This window comes from Bubalus kerabau, chromosome 12, assembly GCF_029407905.1.
Source record: "Bubalus kerabau isolate K-KA32 ecotype Philippines breed swamp buffalo chromosome 12, PCC_UOA_SB_1v2, whole genome shotgun sequence".
NCBI classification, from domain to species: Eukaryota; Metazoa; Chordata; class Mammalia; order Artiodactyla; family Bovidae; genus Bubalus; species Bubalus kerabau.
In genome coordinates this window covers 49,719,129-49,734,388 of record NC_073635.1, presented here as the reverse complement: position 1 = coordinate 49,734,388, position 15,260 = coordinate 49,719,129, and the positions used below count along the sequence as shown (strand labels likewise).

Here is a 15,260-nt window from a genome sequence, read left to right as displayed (position 1 = left end):
AAGTTTGATCAGTCTATTGTTCATTGTGTAGTATGGGTTCATGTTAGAGTGACTGTCACCTCATCTCATTAAAATAATACTTAAAATTACTCTTTATTATCCAAATAGGTTTCTCAGTAAGAATTAATGTGGGGCCCTCTGGCTTCAAACTACCAGCTGCCATGCATTATATAATCTCAGTAATATCTGAAATCCTTTGGCTGATCTTGGCTTTTCTCAGAAAACTGTAAGTCTGAAATCAATTTATCAACCGTCTGAAAGGCCAAAGATATTCCAAGTCCAGTTTTCAGTGATAGTGGGAGTAAGTTTTCTGGTTCACCTAACATTTAAATTTATTATTAGTGTTCTTATAGTGTTTCTACTGAGTGCTCATCACTAAGATGATAACAAATATTAAACACAATTCTATTAAAATATAACATATTAAAAAGCAGAGACATTACTTTGCCAGCAAAGATCTGTATAGTCAAAGCTATGGATTTTCTAGTAGTCATGTATGGATGTGAGAGTTGGACTATAAGGAAGGCTGAGTGCCGAAGAATTGATGCTTTTGAATTATGGTGTTGGAGAAGACTCTTGAGAGTCCCTTGGACTACAATTCTAATGGAATTCTAAAGGAACAATACTAGTCAATTCTAAAGGAAATCAATCCTGTCATTGGAAGGACTGATGCTGAAGCTGAAACTCCAATACTTTGGACACCTGATGAGAAGAGCTGACTCATTGAAAAAAACCCTGATGCTGGGAAAGATTGAAGGCAGGAGGACAAGGGGGCAGCAGAGGATGAGATGATTAAATGGCATCACCAACTTGATGGACATGAGTTTGAGCAAGCTCTGGGAGATGGTGAAGGACAGGGAAGCCTGGTGTGGTGCAGTCCATGGGATCGCAAGGAGTCGGACACGACTGAGTGATTGAACAACAACAACAATTGGGAAGATCTGATATAAAGCGAAAATGTCACAAATATGAGAAAAAGATTTGTACATACTCAACAGAAAAGCTGCATATCAAAACTGTTACAGGAGTAGATTGACATTAAGTCAAATCAAATCATGTTTTAAGCAGTACAGATACATTCACCAAGAGGGAAAAAATGAGCCTAGGAAGAAAGGAATATAAATTGCTTATATGGAAAATAGAGGGGATATCACTGTATTATTTATAACTTAAAGAATCATGTGTTCATATTTAATAAACTCCAAATAGACTCATTTTTCAAACAAACAAATCCTGACATCATTTCACCAGTTGTATCATAGCTATGTGCCACAAAATCAGGAATTCTGTAATGACCACCTAGTGATTATTTCTATCTTTAGATTTTTCTAGGAAGGAAAGAAAAAACTAAAATGAGCACTATTTGAAATTATACTAGTAGAACACACCTCTTCCAAAAGGAAAAAGAATACTGAATTTGTGGCTTCTCAAGCTCATTTAACCCACATTGCTTCATTTATTTTAAAGCAATATATCTTCATTTCCTACATCCTAACCTTTACAGAAAGGAGTGGCTGCCCACTCCAGTATTCTTGCCTGTAGAATTCCATGGACAGAGGAGCCTAGTGGGCTGCAGTCAGTGGGATCGCAAAGGGTCTGACACGATTGAGCAACTAACACTTCACACACTATCCTTTTTAAAACTCACTTTTACCTTTATTCCTTGGCTACACCTGGCTTATCGTGCCCAGAAATCCAGGTACCTGACATATCAAATTTTTTCTGTCAACAAATCAGACCCCTCTCTTGCCATCAGAAAAATTTTGCTCCTCAGATTGCTTGAATTCAACCTGACAAGGTTCCCAAATCATTCACTCTCCTTTCTGGAAACACACCTTCATTCTAAGTATTTATTGCTGAATTTTTCAAAATATCCTTTATTCTACTTCCCAATTGGACAAAATTTCATTGATATTTCTTCCAACTCTCTATTCCAACATTCTCTAAATGTTCTATGTTCCTTCCTAGGTCAATGTTAACCCCTGAACCTGATCTTCCTTTCCAGAGCTTCATACCTAAACTTCTGCAATCTTACCTTCAGGCCATCCTGTGAAGAGATATTTCCTTCTCAAATACTTTAATATGACAACTACCTTACTTGCAACTTATAATACTTCAGTTTGACAGACTAGCACTACAAGTTCTCAATCCATACAATCATTTTTAAGATTTCCTACACTGCCCTCCGAATTTGCTCTTCAGTGGCAATTCTAAGTGTGACTAATGGTTAGTTCCATCAAAGGAATATAGAGGAAGTCTTAATATTATCCAACATGAAGATTAGCCATTAAACAAATTCTGAATTGAGTATCCATCTATTAACCAGCTATTAAGTTGGTGGATATATAAAATAAATCCCAGGTTAGATAGGAATTTATTAGATGCAAATAATTATCAACAGCCCATAGAAGGTAAAGAAAAGAATACTTCAATTTTTTTTATGACCCTGATTTTTATTTGTGATGACAATATATGCGGCAGAAAAATAAACCACAATCCCAGACTCCCTTTCAGCTAGGCTTGTCAAGGGACACAGTTCTGGCCTATAAGAAGTAAATGGAACTCATCAGAGGGCATTCCAGAAAAGCTTTTTTAAAGGAGCTGCCTACACTGGCATGAGTTCTTTGCCCCTTGCCTTTTACCATTCTTCCTGTCCGAAAGGCTGGTTGCCATGCCCATGGGGGCAAGAGTTATCTTATAATAATGAGAAAAAGAGCATATATTCTGGGGGAAGTTAGGAGACTAGATCTTTGAATGACATTGTGTATACCATGCTTAGCTTGCCAACTACAAGACTTCTTTCACATAAGAGAAAAATTAACCTCTCTGTTTTATGCCACTGTCTTTTAGTTTCCTATAGCCAACAATCTAACACATCCTTAACTGATATAGTTGGTTAAAAGTTTGATATAAAATTTTAAACTAACAAAGAGAGATATTTCATGAAACAATGTTCATCGTTGAGAAATTGACTCTTCCTTGGAGCAAAAATCAAATAATTATTATAAATGTGTTGCAGGAAGGGGGACCCCTTCCAGGGCCCAAAACTGGGCTCTTGTCTAACACTTGGAAATGAATTGTCCTAGGAGACACATGTGCTGACAAAGCAAGAGATTTTATCGGGAAAGGGCACCCGGGTGGACAGCAGTAGGGTATAGGAACCCAGGAGAATTGCTCTGCCATGTGGCTCTCAGTCTCGGGTTTTATGGTGATGGGATTTGTTTCCGGGTTGTCTTTGGCCAATCATTCTAATTCAGAGTCTTTCCTGGTGGTGCATGCATCACTCAGCCAAGATGGATGCTGGCGAGAGGGATTCTGGGAAGTGGACGGACACGTGGTGTCTCCTTTTGACTTTTCCCGAACTCTTCCGGTTGGTGGTGGCTTATTGGTTCCCTATTCCTTACCAGGATCTCCTGTCATAAAACAACTCATGAATGGGCCTGACCTAAAGGGCCTGACCAGGGTGGGTGGTTTCAGTCAGTGTGTGTCCCCTAACAAATGCAGTTCATTATTTTTTCTTAAGAGGTGTTTCTGCTTCACAGTGTCTATTTTCTGTGATGTGAAAATACAAAATGTGCCTACTATTTTTGGCTTTTTTACTGTCTATTGTTTATAAGTTTGCTCAAAGAAAAGAAAATGGACTGCTTAGAGTCTTCAGATCAAGGTCTAAAGCATACCCTCAGTTCCTGTGAAAGCCTTAGTAGTTTTCCTCTATTACTACTTCAACCTTTCAAGGTACTTGATTGCAAACAATGTAAAGGTGCTCTAACTTATGTAAGAAAAATAGGAATTTATTGGAATTATGATATGTGTGCAATAGTGTGATTTATATGAAATACATATTTAGTCATCAGATGACCAATATATATTATCCATATATATTTGGTCTTCATTCAAGGTTCCTGGCTCACAGCTCCCAAAACCTTTGGAATTTCCGAAGTGATGAGAGTCATAAAGATGTCTTACGTCGTGCTAATGAGGTGATTTTTGGACCGTACCTAAGGATGGGTGCTGTTTGCCATGAGGATTAAAGGATTCAAACTCTCATCCCCACCCCCCAGCCTCTGGAGAATGAGTCAATCCCTAATGTCAGAGGATTCAAACACTCATGCCTGTGTAATGTGTGTGTGTTAGCGGTAGTTGCTCATTTGTGTCCTACTCTTTATGACCCGGTGGACCATAGTCCACCAGGTTCCTTTGTCCATGGAGTTCTCTGGGAAAGAATTCTGGAGTGGGTAGCCATTCCCTTCTCCAGGGGATCTTCCCAACCCAGGGATTGAAATCCAGATCTCCTGCATTGCAGGAAAATTCTTTACCATGTAAGTCACCAGGCAAGCCCCACCTACGTAATGAAAATTCCATAAAAAGCAAAAAGTACTAGGTTTGGGGGTTGGAGAGAGTGGTACACCCAGAGATTATGGAAGTTCCCAGCCCTTTCCTCATGCCTTGCCCTGTGCTTCTTGATCATTTCACTCTTCCTAAGTTAAATCCTTTCAGAATAAACCAGTAAGACAGTAAGTCTCTGAGTTCTATGACAGGCTATATGATTATCAACCAGGGAAGTTTACTAGAATTTGAGTGCCCAGGGCTTTTATTGAGGCTTCCTTCCATCAATGTGATTAGTTGAATCATTGCTCATGTGATTGAACTAAATCTCTAGCTCCCCAGCTTCTGTGAAAGTCAGGTGGATACCACATAGCTCAAAGCACTAAACCGCTAATCTCATGGTTGGTCTTTGTCGTCTGAGAGCCTGGTCTATCTCATTAGTGAAACTATCCAAGAGTCTGCCATCACTTTCCTTGTTAGTATAAACTACTAGGTGTGATCTGAAAGACCAACCATGAATAACAAAGACACTCCATCACTCAGGTAGTCCAAGGATTTAGAAGTTCCCTCCTAGTAGCCGGGACAAAGCCCAGCCAAATTCTGTGTTATACAACATTGAAGAAAATCAGGAAATTTTCTTCAGTAAATCAGCAGGAACCAGGATCACAGTCAAGACCTTTCCACAGGAATGATTGTCTTAGAGCACAACTGCCAACTCCACAGACTTGCCTGGAATTCACCAACATTGCCACAAACAGCGTCATTCACACTGGATCCCATAGCACCAATGACATTCTCAAAATGAATGGATATTGTAGCTCCTTTGCATCACTTCTAGTTTCAAAGCTCCTCGACATGAGTCTTTCACTATCCAAGTTTAGGTTGTGTGCACACACCCTAGCTTGCAGAGAAAAGGAATATTTATCCCATGTGAGCTTCTAACGTGGACGTATATAAACCTTATTTTGAATCTTCAAATAGTGGAGAATTTCCCCAACTGAGGAGCTTGGGACCTTGGGCAGCAAAAATATGAAAGTTACCCCTATATTCCACCTTTTCCACTACTTACCATCCATATACATCCTTCTTCTCCCCAAAATCTACTTCTGTAAAATACTATCTCTTGTATAATTGAAACACACTCTTCTACTCTTAAAACATGGAGAACATTCAAAGTCCTATTATATATAAACCCAACAACATGTCTCAGATCTTTGGGTAGTATCCCTTCATTCTCTAGTTTTGCCTCCATCCCACAGAAATATCCCATATAAATATTGTTCAGCTTCTGGTTTAGGTATGCCTTATATATAATAGTGAGCACAAATGAGCAGGAAATGAGATACATTAATTATATACATATGTAATACACATATAATGTATATAAAATATATAGTCATCAGTTCAGTTCAATTCAGTTCAGTCACTCAGTCGTGTCCGACTCTTTGCGACCCCATGAATCGCAGCACGCCAGGCCTCCCTGTCTATCACCAACTCCCGGAGTTCACCCAGACTCACGCCCATCGAGTCAGTGATGCCATCCAGCCATCTCATCCTCTGTCGTCCCCTTCTCCTCCTGCCCCCAATCCCTCCCAGCATCAAAGTCTTTTCCAATGAGTCAACTCTTAGCATGAGGTGGCCAAAGTACTGGAGTTTCAGCTTTAGCATCATTCCTTCCAAAGAAATCCCAAGGCTGATCTCCTTCAAAGAGAGCAAGTAAGAGCATATACAAGGGATTGCAGTCCCTGTTTATTCAAAATCATGAAGACAAATAGATGGCATGTTCTCTTTGCCATCAGCCAGTGCAAAAGCTGGTTGAGTAACTTTGCCCCAGGATACTTCAAACCTTTATTTCTAAGAGCCCTGGGTCTTGGATGGTCCTACTATATAAGATTGAACTTGCCTTTTTTTTTTTTTACTTCTAGAAATGACTATACAGAGATCTCCAGCCCTGCTCTCAGCTTGGCTGGCTCTGTCCACATTGTTTTCTGCCTCCATTGTGAAGTAATAACCCCATTTTTCCTTCGGTGTCAGGATTAATCACCCAGACAGCCCCATAATCCCTCTTTTCCATACATTCAACTCACAGTGAAGACCAGTGATAGTCTCCGGTTCCAACTCAAGAGAACCCTTATTATGATGCCTTGTAAGTACATTCATCCCTTGTTTACCAAATCCTTGAAGCCAGAAGCCTTGGAAGTTAGCACAGTTTTCTGGAGTACATTATAAGGTGAAATCTTAAGTAACACCAAACACCATCCACTCTTACCTAGACTCATCTATTCCATCTATGCGTTAAAAGGGTCCCCACAGTTCTTTTCAGGTCCGCAAGGTTCTCCTGAAAAGGCACCCCAGTCTCACACACAAGATCACTCACTCATCTGGGACTCAAAGGGAGTCTTCCACAGGCCATGCAAGCATTCTACAAGTGAGCTGCTTTCGGATGACGGCTATACAATAAAACCAGTAATCCCATGAGCAGTAGCACAGTGCCTGATTCTACTCACTGAAACCAATTGTGTGGCCAGAGAGATGTTGAACATAATCTTCTGATGAGGTAAAAAGATTATATGTTAAGTCCATAATCAATGGTGCTTTCAGGAGTATAACAGGCAGGAAAAGCAAATCCATATACTGAATGTTTGTTGGAAATTGTCCAAAGTAGCAACCTGCCAGGACTTTCACCCAGGTCCTCAGCCCTTTGTTCAGGGTGAACATATTCTACTGGAAAATTGAGCCCTCAGCAATGATGACAATCAAACAAGCGTTATATAGAGAAGTCCCAATTTTGGGTACATTCATTTCTGTAAATGCCGTACTAAATTACCACAAACTTGGTGGTTCATCTCTCATGGTTCAGAGGCCAGAAGTTAGAAAGCAGGGTATCAGTTGGTCCTATTCCTTCCCTCACCTCTTGTAACTTCAGGTGTTCCCTGGTTTATGACTACATAACCCCCATCTCTGCTCTATATTCACCTGGCCTTCTCTCTGTCTGTGTTCTCTCCTCTCCTTCATAAGGACACTTGTCATTGGATTTAGGATCCACTCAGATAATTCGGGGTGATCTCATCTCAAGATCCTTAACTTAATAGCATCTGCTAAGACCCTTTCTCAAAACAATCACATTCACAGGTTCTGGAGTTAGGACAAAGATATATTTGAGGAAGGCAACGTTGAACCCACTATAATAAATTCCATCACTATCACCATTGCTACATCACTCGTGAGACCACTAAGTCAGCACTAATCAGAAGGAGAGGAGCTGACTGACATTTAGAGAGTAGACCATCTTATCTATTCTGACCTTTTAGAGACTCTTGATAACCATTTAAATGGCATGCTAATATTTTCCCACCTGGAGCCATCCCAAAAGGTTTATCTACATACCTCTACCAAAACAGTCTTATTACTCTCAAACTCCTAACTGCCTGCTCATACTACTAACCACTATTAGTTTGTGTTATTACTTAACTCAATCCATGACTATTTCTAGGCAAGTTAGAGGATGTCATGTCTGACTCTTTGCAATCCCACGGATTACAGCATGCCAGGCTTCCCTGTCCTTCACTATCTCCTGGAGTTTGCTCAAACTCATATCCATTGAGTTGGTAATGCCATCCAATCATCTCATCCTCTGTCGCCCCTTTCTCCTTCTGCCCTCAATCTTTTCCAACATCGGTGTCCTCTCCAATGAGTCAGCTCTTCACATCAGGTGGCCAAAGTATTGGAGCTTCAGCATCAGTCCTTCCAATGAATATTCAGGGTTGATTTCCTTTAGGATTGACTGGTTAGATTTCCTTGCTGTCCAGGGGACTCTCAAGAGTCTTCCCCAGCATCACAGTTCAAAAGCATGTATCCCTCCTCTTTAGAAAAACAACTGTAATAAGTGACGCAGTATGGTAGAATTAGATCCACCTAATATTGGTTCCAGAACACCAGGAAGAAATGTGTATATGGCTTCTCAAGCTACTAATTAGTCATGGGAACACCTCCATGAGGTCATTCCCATGTTATAGAGAGAGAGAAGCAGTAGAACAGGAAGATGTCTATGGGGAGGAGAAACACCCTCCTTGTACAATTTAGCTTATCCATTCAACATTGAGGTGAGTCCATTCCTTATATAGATGTGAGCCTGAATGTATATTCCATTTGATGGACTACTGCTGGGTATGTCTCACTTCATGATTTGGTGGATAAGCTAATGACCAGTTCATAATGGGAAGCTCAGTTCACAGAAATGGGCTTTGAGGTTCTACTGAGGTCCAGTAGCAATTCAAGAGGTATTTCTCAAAATAGGAACAGTTACTTGCTGAAGAGGCCATAGCTTATATTTCAAGAATGATATTATGAGTCTTACCCCTAAGTTGACTATTGGGGCTCCATAAAGCACCCCAATCTGCCACAGACAGCTCAGGCTTCATGGATCTGCTAGATCCCATGGGCTGCCTGATAGAGCTGGTTGCACTTCAGCCTGGAATGATTGCCAGGGGCAGGACTGATCTGAGTTAGTAAGGAAAAAACATCTGGAACAGCAGCTGCACTTGGAAGCTTCCCCTAATTAAGTTTATGATAATCCCCTCTCATTCTCCAAGACCCGTCTGTCTTCCCCATCAGCCTAATTGGAGTGTTAAATGGGGCTGTGATAGAAATGACCACTCCCTATGTTTCTGGTCATGGGTGGTAGCACTAATCTCTGGGTTTCCACAGGGATGTGCCTTTTGCTCTTGGTTTACTCTTTTAGTGAGGAAGGTGAGATCTAGGACTTCCCTCATCGTTCGTCCTTCCTCTCATAACAACCCATTTTGAGTCAGGATGCCAATGTCAATATCAGGCCATTGCCTGGTATTTTTCCCCAGCATACACTCAGGAAATGGAGGGAAAATAAGAGGATGTGTCTTCGGGTCCCACTGTGCCCACTGTGTGGTGTACTTGGCTCAAGACTCTCTTCATCACCTGACCACCAAAAGCTTCCACTCTGATCATTGAACCACAGTGCCAATTTTCCTTGCCAGGAATGTGCTATTTTGGATCCATTATCCAAAAACAGGGTGAAAGGTCTACTTATATCCTTTCCTCAGAGTGTACTTACACTATAAAATGACCACAGGTCTCGAAATAGAGATAATGACTGTCTCCCTTTTGGTGAGCTCTATGAAGAGACATGGATTTTTTAAATGCAAATTTTTTAGGAAATTTTTGAGTCGCCTATACATTTCCATAGACTCAATGATCAATAAACCAATGTCAAATCCCTTGTGTCTCTATTAGAAAAAGCACAACCATCTAGTCTCTGGAGGTTAAGTGCCTGACTTGGCTTCTGCACCTGCCCACCTCCACGATAGGATCTTCCCATCTCCATTGTAATTGGGCAGATCAGTTCAATATTAGTGTCCCCCTATAATATCCTTTATCTACATGAAAAACCACAATCACATTTTTTTAATTTAATTTTTATTTTATACTGGCATAGAGTTCATTTCTTTTTTCCATTTTTTAATTTAAATATTTTTAAAAATCTTGGGCTTCCCTGGTGGCTCAGAGGGTAAAGTGTCTGCCTACAATGTGGGAGACCTGGATTCGATCCCTGGGTCAGGAAGATCCCTTGGAGAAGGAAATAGCAACCCACTCCAGTACTCTTGCCTGGAAAATCCCATGGATTGCGAAGCCTGGTAGGCTACAGTCCATGAGGTCGCAGAGTTGGACACAACTGACCGACTTCACTTTTAAAATCTTTACCATGTTGAGTTTCTGCCCTAAAACAGTGCAAATCAGCCATAATTATACATACATCCTCTCCCTCCATAACCTCCCTCCCTTCCCTGCATCCCATTCCTCCAGATCATAAGGGAACATCAAGCTGGGCTCCCTGTGCTACACAGCAACTTCTCATCAGCTATCTATCTTATACCTGATAGTATATATACACAGTTGCACTTTTAAATGATGCCAGTGGTTCCCTCTTCAAAGCATTTCTCAAGGCTTTTTCTGTGCCCATTTAGGAAGCACAGAAAGTACATAAGATTCATATCATAAATCTAGTTTGTTGATTCCTATCTATATATTATGGCAAATCATGTATGGCATCTTAATCTTCTTTAGCGTAATCATCATTCAGTACAACTTTCTTTCAGTCAAACTACCTAGGAATTAAAATTAATTTGCCTTCACAATGAATTCAGATAATTGCACGTATGTTTTTATAAAAATCAGGTTAACATAAAACTATAGTTTTTCACTCTTTAGCATCTTGAGCATGTTTGTGATTTAGTCCCATGTATCTCTCCTTTGTATGTTATAATATAAATTGCTAACTATACTTATTTTATTGTATAAATATATGACTATGGTAAACAACATAATTGAGTATTCAGATAACAACTCTAGTTATCAATTTGAGATAAACATTATGGAAAAGAGGCTGAGGACCTGAAGAGAACAGACTCAATCAAGAAAGGGAGGACTAGCTCATTAAGACTAAGAAAAGAATCTCCATGAACTACTTGGGTTGACTCCACTAGCAGGAGAAGCTGAAAATATTGGGGGTTTGTGGATAATCCAAGTCCTTCAAACCCTCCCATAATTCTTATTTCAATGTTCTGGGGCTTACTCTGTTTCGTTAAATACTTTAACCTTTCCCAAAAGACACCTGGAGAGAGGGCATAGTAAATAATGTGTTAACTTGACAATCCATGGCCAGCCTATTCCTTTGTTTGTTGGGTACCTTAGCTTTGCAGCTGTAAGAGTCAAAAGATTCTGCCAGCATCATCAGGTAAAGTCTCCTGGGTTTAAGTTGGTGACTTGAGTTTCATATTTAACCTTGTAATTCTCTTTTTTATAAAAAAGAGAAAGCAGTCATTCCCACTCCCACTTGAATTCCTTCATGCTGTTATGTAATAGCAACAGGTTGACACCCAAAGCTGTACTTTCAATGTGCACATGATTCCAAGTGATTGCAGGAAAAGAAGCTGTTTCACCACTGTTCACCATGATCTGCCACCTTTCCATCACTGACAAAGACTGCACTTTCACTAATTTTAGCCTGATTCTGACAGGTAAAAGTCCCAGATTTCCTTTTTTTCAGAGGCCTAATGCAATAATCTACTCTTGGAAACAGATTCCATATCAGTCAAGGCTTTTGATTGCCCAAAAATACAAATATATGTATTTGTTAATATATAATATTTACATGTTATTTAAAGATGGAGACTTATATACAGCCTCCTACATGATATTTTGCCCATTTATAACTTCCTTTGTTATCTTTTTTTTATTCAGATAATATTCCAAAAAAGCTAGCAGGTTTCTACCCAATCTAGTAGGGGCAAATGAACTCTTCTATCATACTGTATTGAATGCTTAAGCCAAAGTACTTTTTATTTTTTTTTTAATTTATGTCTGCTGAGTAAATATCTACATATATATTTATTAAAGAAATTGAGTCTATAAGCATATAAAATAATATAGATATAAAGATAATGTTCTTCTGTTCTATTCTCTAATTGTATGATCTTACCAGGAAAACATAATACATTTAAGAATAATTTTCTTTGATAGTGATTACTGAGATTATTCTGTTAAACACTAGATCTTTTCAAAAGTGTCTCTGTTATTTTAATGTATATTGATTTAAACTGATCAACATGTTTTGCATTTTCAAAATTTTAGTTTGCTTTGCTCCCATCCTCTATTTTTTTTCCCAAAATTATTAACTGCAAATCTTGTGCTTGCTTGTGCCCCTTAGACTAATTTATTTTTCTTAGTGTGTCTTATTAAGACCAATTGGCACACATATCCCAATATTTTTTGTCTTCCCAAGCATTCCCTGCACATTCAGAATCAGTGTCTATTTTCAGTAACTTCATTATCCTTCCTAATCACAGGATATATTTCTTCACTGTTTTTCTATTTGAAACCCAATTTTATTACTCAGACTCTCTCCTGCAATTAATTTACTCTAGTTGAATTGTTGCTGTACTTCACCTGGGGAGAGCAGCATGCCTTTGGTGGGCCAAGTTAGCTCTTACCGAAGCATGCAGTGTGGGGCCTTGGAGTCATCAAGTTAATTTATTTACAAACACATTAAGCTCCTACTGTATGAAGTGCATTGCGTAGAGCACTCCAGAGGGAATACAAGAGAAATAATCTCCACTTTAGACTTATAACAGATTTATACATTCATGAGGAAAACACCCAGAAGAAGTCAAATCAATTCTTCTTTAACATGTGAATCAGCCCCAAGTGGCATAGTTTCTTCATACAGTGATTTAGCAAATTTTAATCCATGCCTACTATGTGCCAGTCACTAGGTCTGATTCTAGGAATGCAGTAAAACCGTGGTACCTGGTCTCATGGCCTTTGAAGCAAACCCTGGAAGGCCGATGGTGAACAGAAATAATCGATTACAAAGAACAAGCATGGAATGATCTGGGAGCAGGCAATATGAAAATCTAATCTAATCGCAGGGCACCAGAAAGGCTTCCTTGAATTAATGATGGGCTTCCCTGGTGGCTCAGTCAGTAAAGAATTTAAATTTTTAAATTGCAATGCAGGAGACCTGGGTTCGATTCCTGGGTTGGGAAGATCCCCTGGAGAAGGAAATGGCAACCCATTCCAGTATTCTTGCCAGGAAAATCCCATGAACAGAGGAGCCTGGCAGGCTACAGTCCATGGGGTCTCAAGAGCTGGACGTAACTTAGCGACTAAACCATCACCATCACACTAAAAAGATGCATAATGTTAGCTAGGTAAAGGGGAAGGAGTAGAATACAAGGGCTGAGAGGGTATTGATTAAAGGATTTATTGCAGAGGCCTTTGGAAAGAGAGAACCCCTGAGATGGTATGTAAATCAATCTGAAAATAATTATAAAGCATTAGCTACGTTCTTTATAAAAAACTTTCTGTGTACTGGAAAGGACACAGATTCATGTGAACCACTGATGAACACATTCCAAGTGGAAAGAACAGCTTAACAAAGAATGAAAGGCAAAATCACATGTGTGGACTGGCTTGATCACAGAAGGAAAGCTGAGGAGTAAAGTGACATGAGGTTGCATAGAGATGAGGAAAGTCAGCAGCACATTCAATATCTAAGGAGCTGTTCTAGACTATACGTATAAACTAAATGAGAGTAAGAAGAATTAGAGGCTAGAAGGGGAATCTTTGGAGCAAGAGGAGTCTTCTTGTCTGGATGAGGGGAGCACAGCAGATGCCGTTGGTGCCCTGCCCAAATCACGTTGGCATCACCAGGCCTGTCTCCACACTCACCACCTGCCACCTACACGAGCATCTGTGACTCTCCACCCTCAGGCTTTCTCTGGCCAAGGGAGACGCCCTGGCCTATCCAGGGAGCAGGCAGGACTTCTGGAGGAGTTCTGGCTTGTAAGCAGGACAGGATAGAAATATAGTACATCAATACCTTGGTTCTCTCATCTCAGCAGAGAGGGAAACTCTGATGCAGGTTCTCCATCTTCCAAACGTCCCAGCAGGACTGCACATCGAATGTCTTTCTTCTCTTCTCCATGTTACTCCTCTACTCTCCTATCAATCTTCCTGGGATCACCTCCAAGTAAACTGCTTCCATGAAATCCTCATCTCATGGCCCACTTATGGGGGAACTCAAAGTAAGCAATTAGTTCCTGGGGAAGGTGAGGAAGAAGGATTGTTTGGACATGGTGATAAAGAGATGATCCCTTATTAGGTATCTAACCCATGAATTGGGCTTCCCTGGTGGCTCAGTGGTAAGGAATTCACCTTTGATGCAGGAGACGTGGGCTCAATCTCTGGGTCAGGAAGATCCCTTGGAGAAGGATTTGGCAACCCACTCCAGTATTCTTGCCTGGAGAATCTCCATGGACAGAGGAGCCTGGTGGGCTACAGTCTATGGGGTCACAGTGGAGTTGAACTGGACTTAGGGATTGAACAACCACCACTTATGAATTACCTGCCCATCCCTATAACCTGTAGCCAACTCTATATTCTCCTAGTAACAAAGTTAGATCTTCTAAATTGCACTGTTTATCCAGATCCAGAGTTATAGATCACCAATGCTAACAGGGATTTACCAAAGTATTGTAATATAATGCAATATAATATTTAATGCTTTACCTAATTGTGTCCCAGCTACTGATCTCAGTTTGTTTTGGTTACCATCCCACAGAGAACAAGTACCCATGGAACCAGGACATCTCTCTATTAATAAGGAACTAAAAGACACCTAGCTGGAGTCCTCCTTCTACAGGTAAGGCAGATGATGTGCAAAGAAGAGAAATGACTTTGACAAAGTCAAATGGTCGGTGAGTGGAGGCCTGCAAAAAAGATCTAGTTTCTCCGTCTTTCAGTTGAGTGCATGCAACCCCACAGTGTCTGCCAGTTGGGGGAGTGAAGGGGAAACCTTCAAAAATAAGAGGAAACTGTTGTTTTAGCATATATACGGTAACACACTAGACAAACAGAAGGCAGTTGCTCTTATTGCTCATAAAAGAGCAGACTTTAGACAGAAAAATGATAACTCATAAAATTCTAAAACTTCTCCTTTTGCCACATGTTTTTATTTCCCCTTGAACTGAAAGATAATACAAGTTAATGTGTAAAAACAGCAGTTCAGTACCCTCAGGTAATGATAAGGTATGTATCTAAGTGACCTTGGTTATTTAATACAAACCAGACTATTCAACTGAAACAGAGAGTAGCTGTTAGTTACTTATCAGAACACCACCCACCAGGGCTCAGAAATGAAAATCCAAAAGGGAAAAATGGGATCGAGCTGAACACATCTAGAAAAAGGCAACCAAGGAACCCAGTGCTGCCCTGGAGTTTCAGTGGCTGTCAATACAGACACTTTGTGGAAGCTAACTTGGGTCCACAAAACAAGACTTTTAAGTGCATCATCTTTATTAATCTGTACCCAGAGTTGATTTCCATAACAAACTCACAGT

The 15,260-nt window shown here is 40.1% G+C and overlaps 1 long non-coding RNA gene across 1 annotated transcript in view; it reads left to right on the top strand.

Moving 5' to 3' along the window:
* The window catches only part of LOC129624139 (uncharacterized), a 168,587-nt gene that overhangs the window by 36,484 nt on the left and 116,843 nt on the right, over positions 1 to 15,260 (top strand). The window contains exon 2 of the long non-coding RNA XR_008700773.1: positions 14,483 to 14,563. This is a non-coding gene — a long non-coding RNA (uncharacterized LOC129624139). The remainder of the gene's footprint in view (positions 1 to 14,482; positions 14,564 to 15,260) is intronic.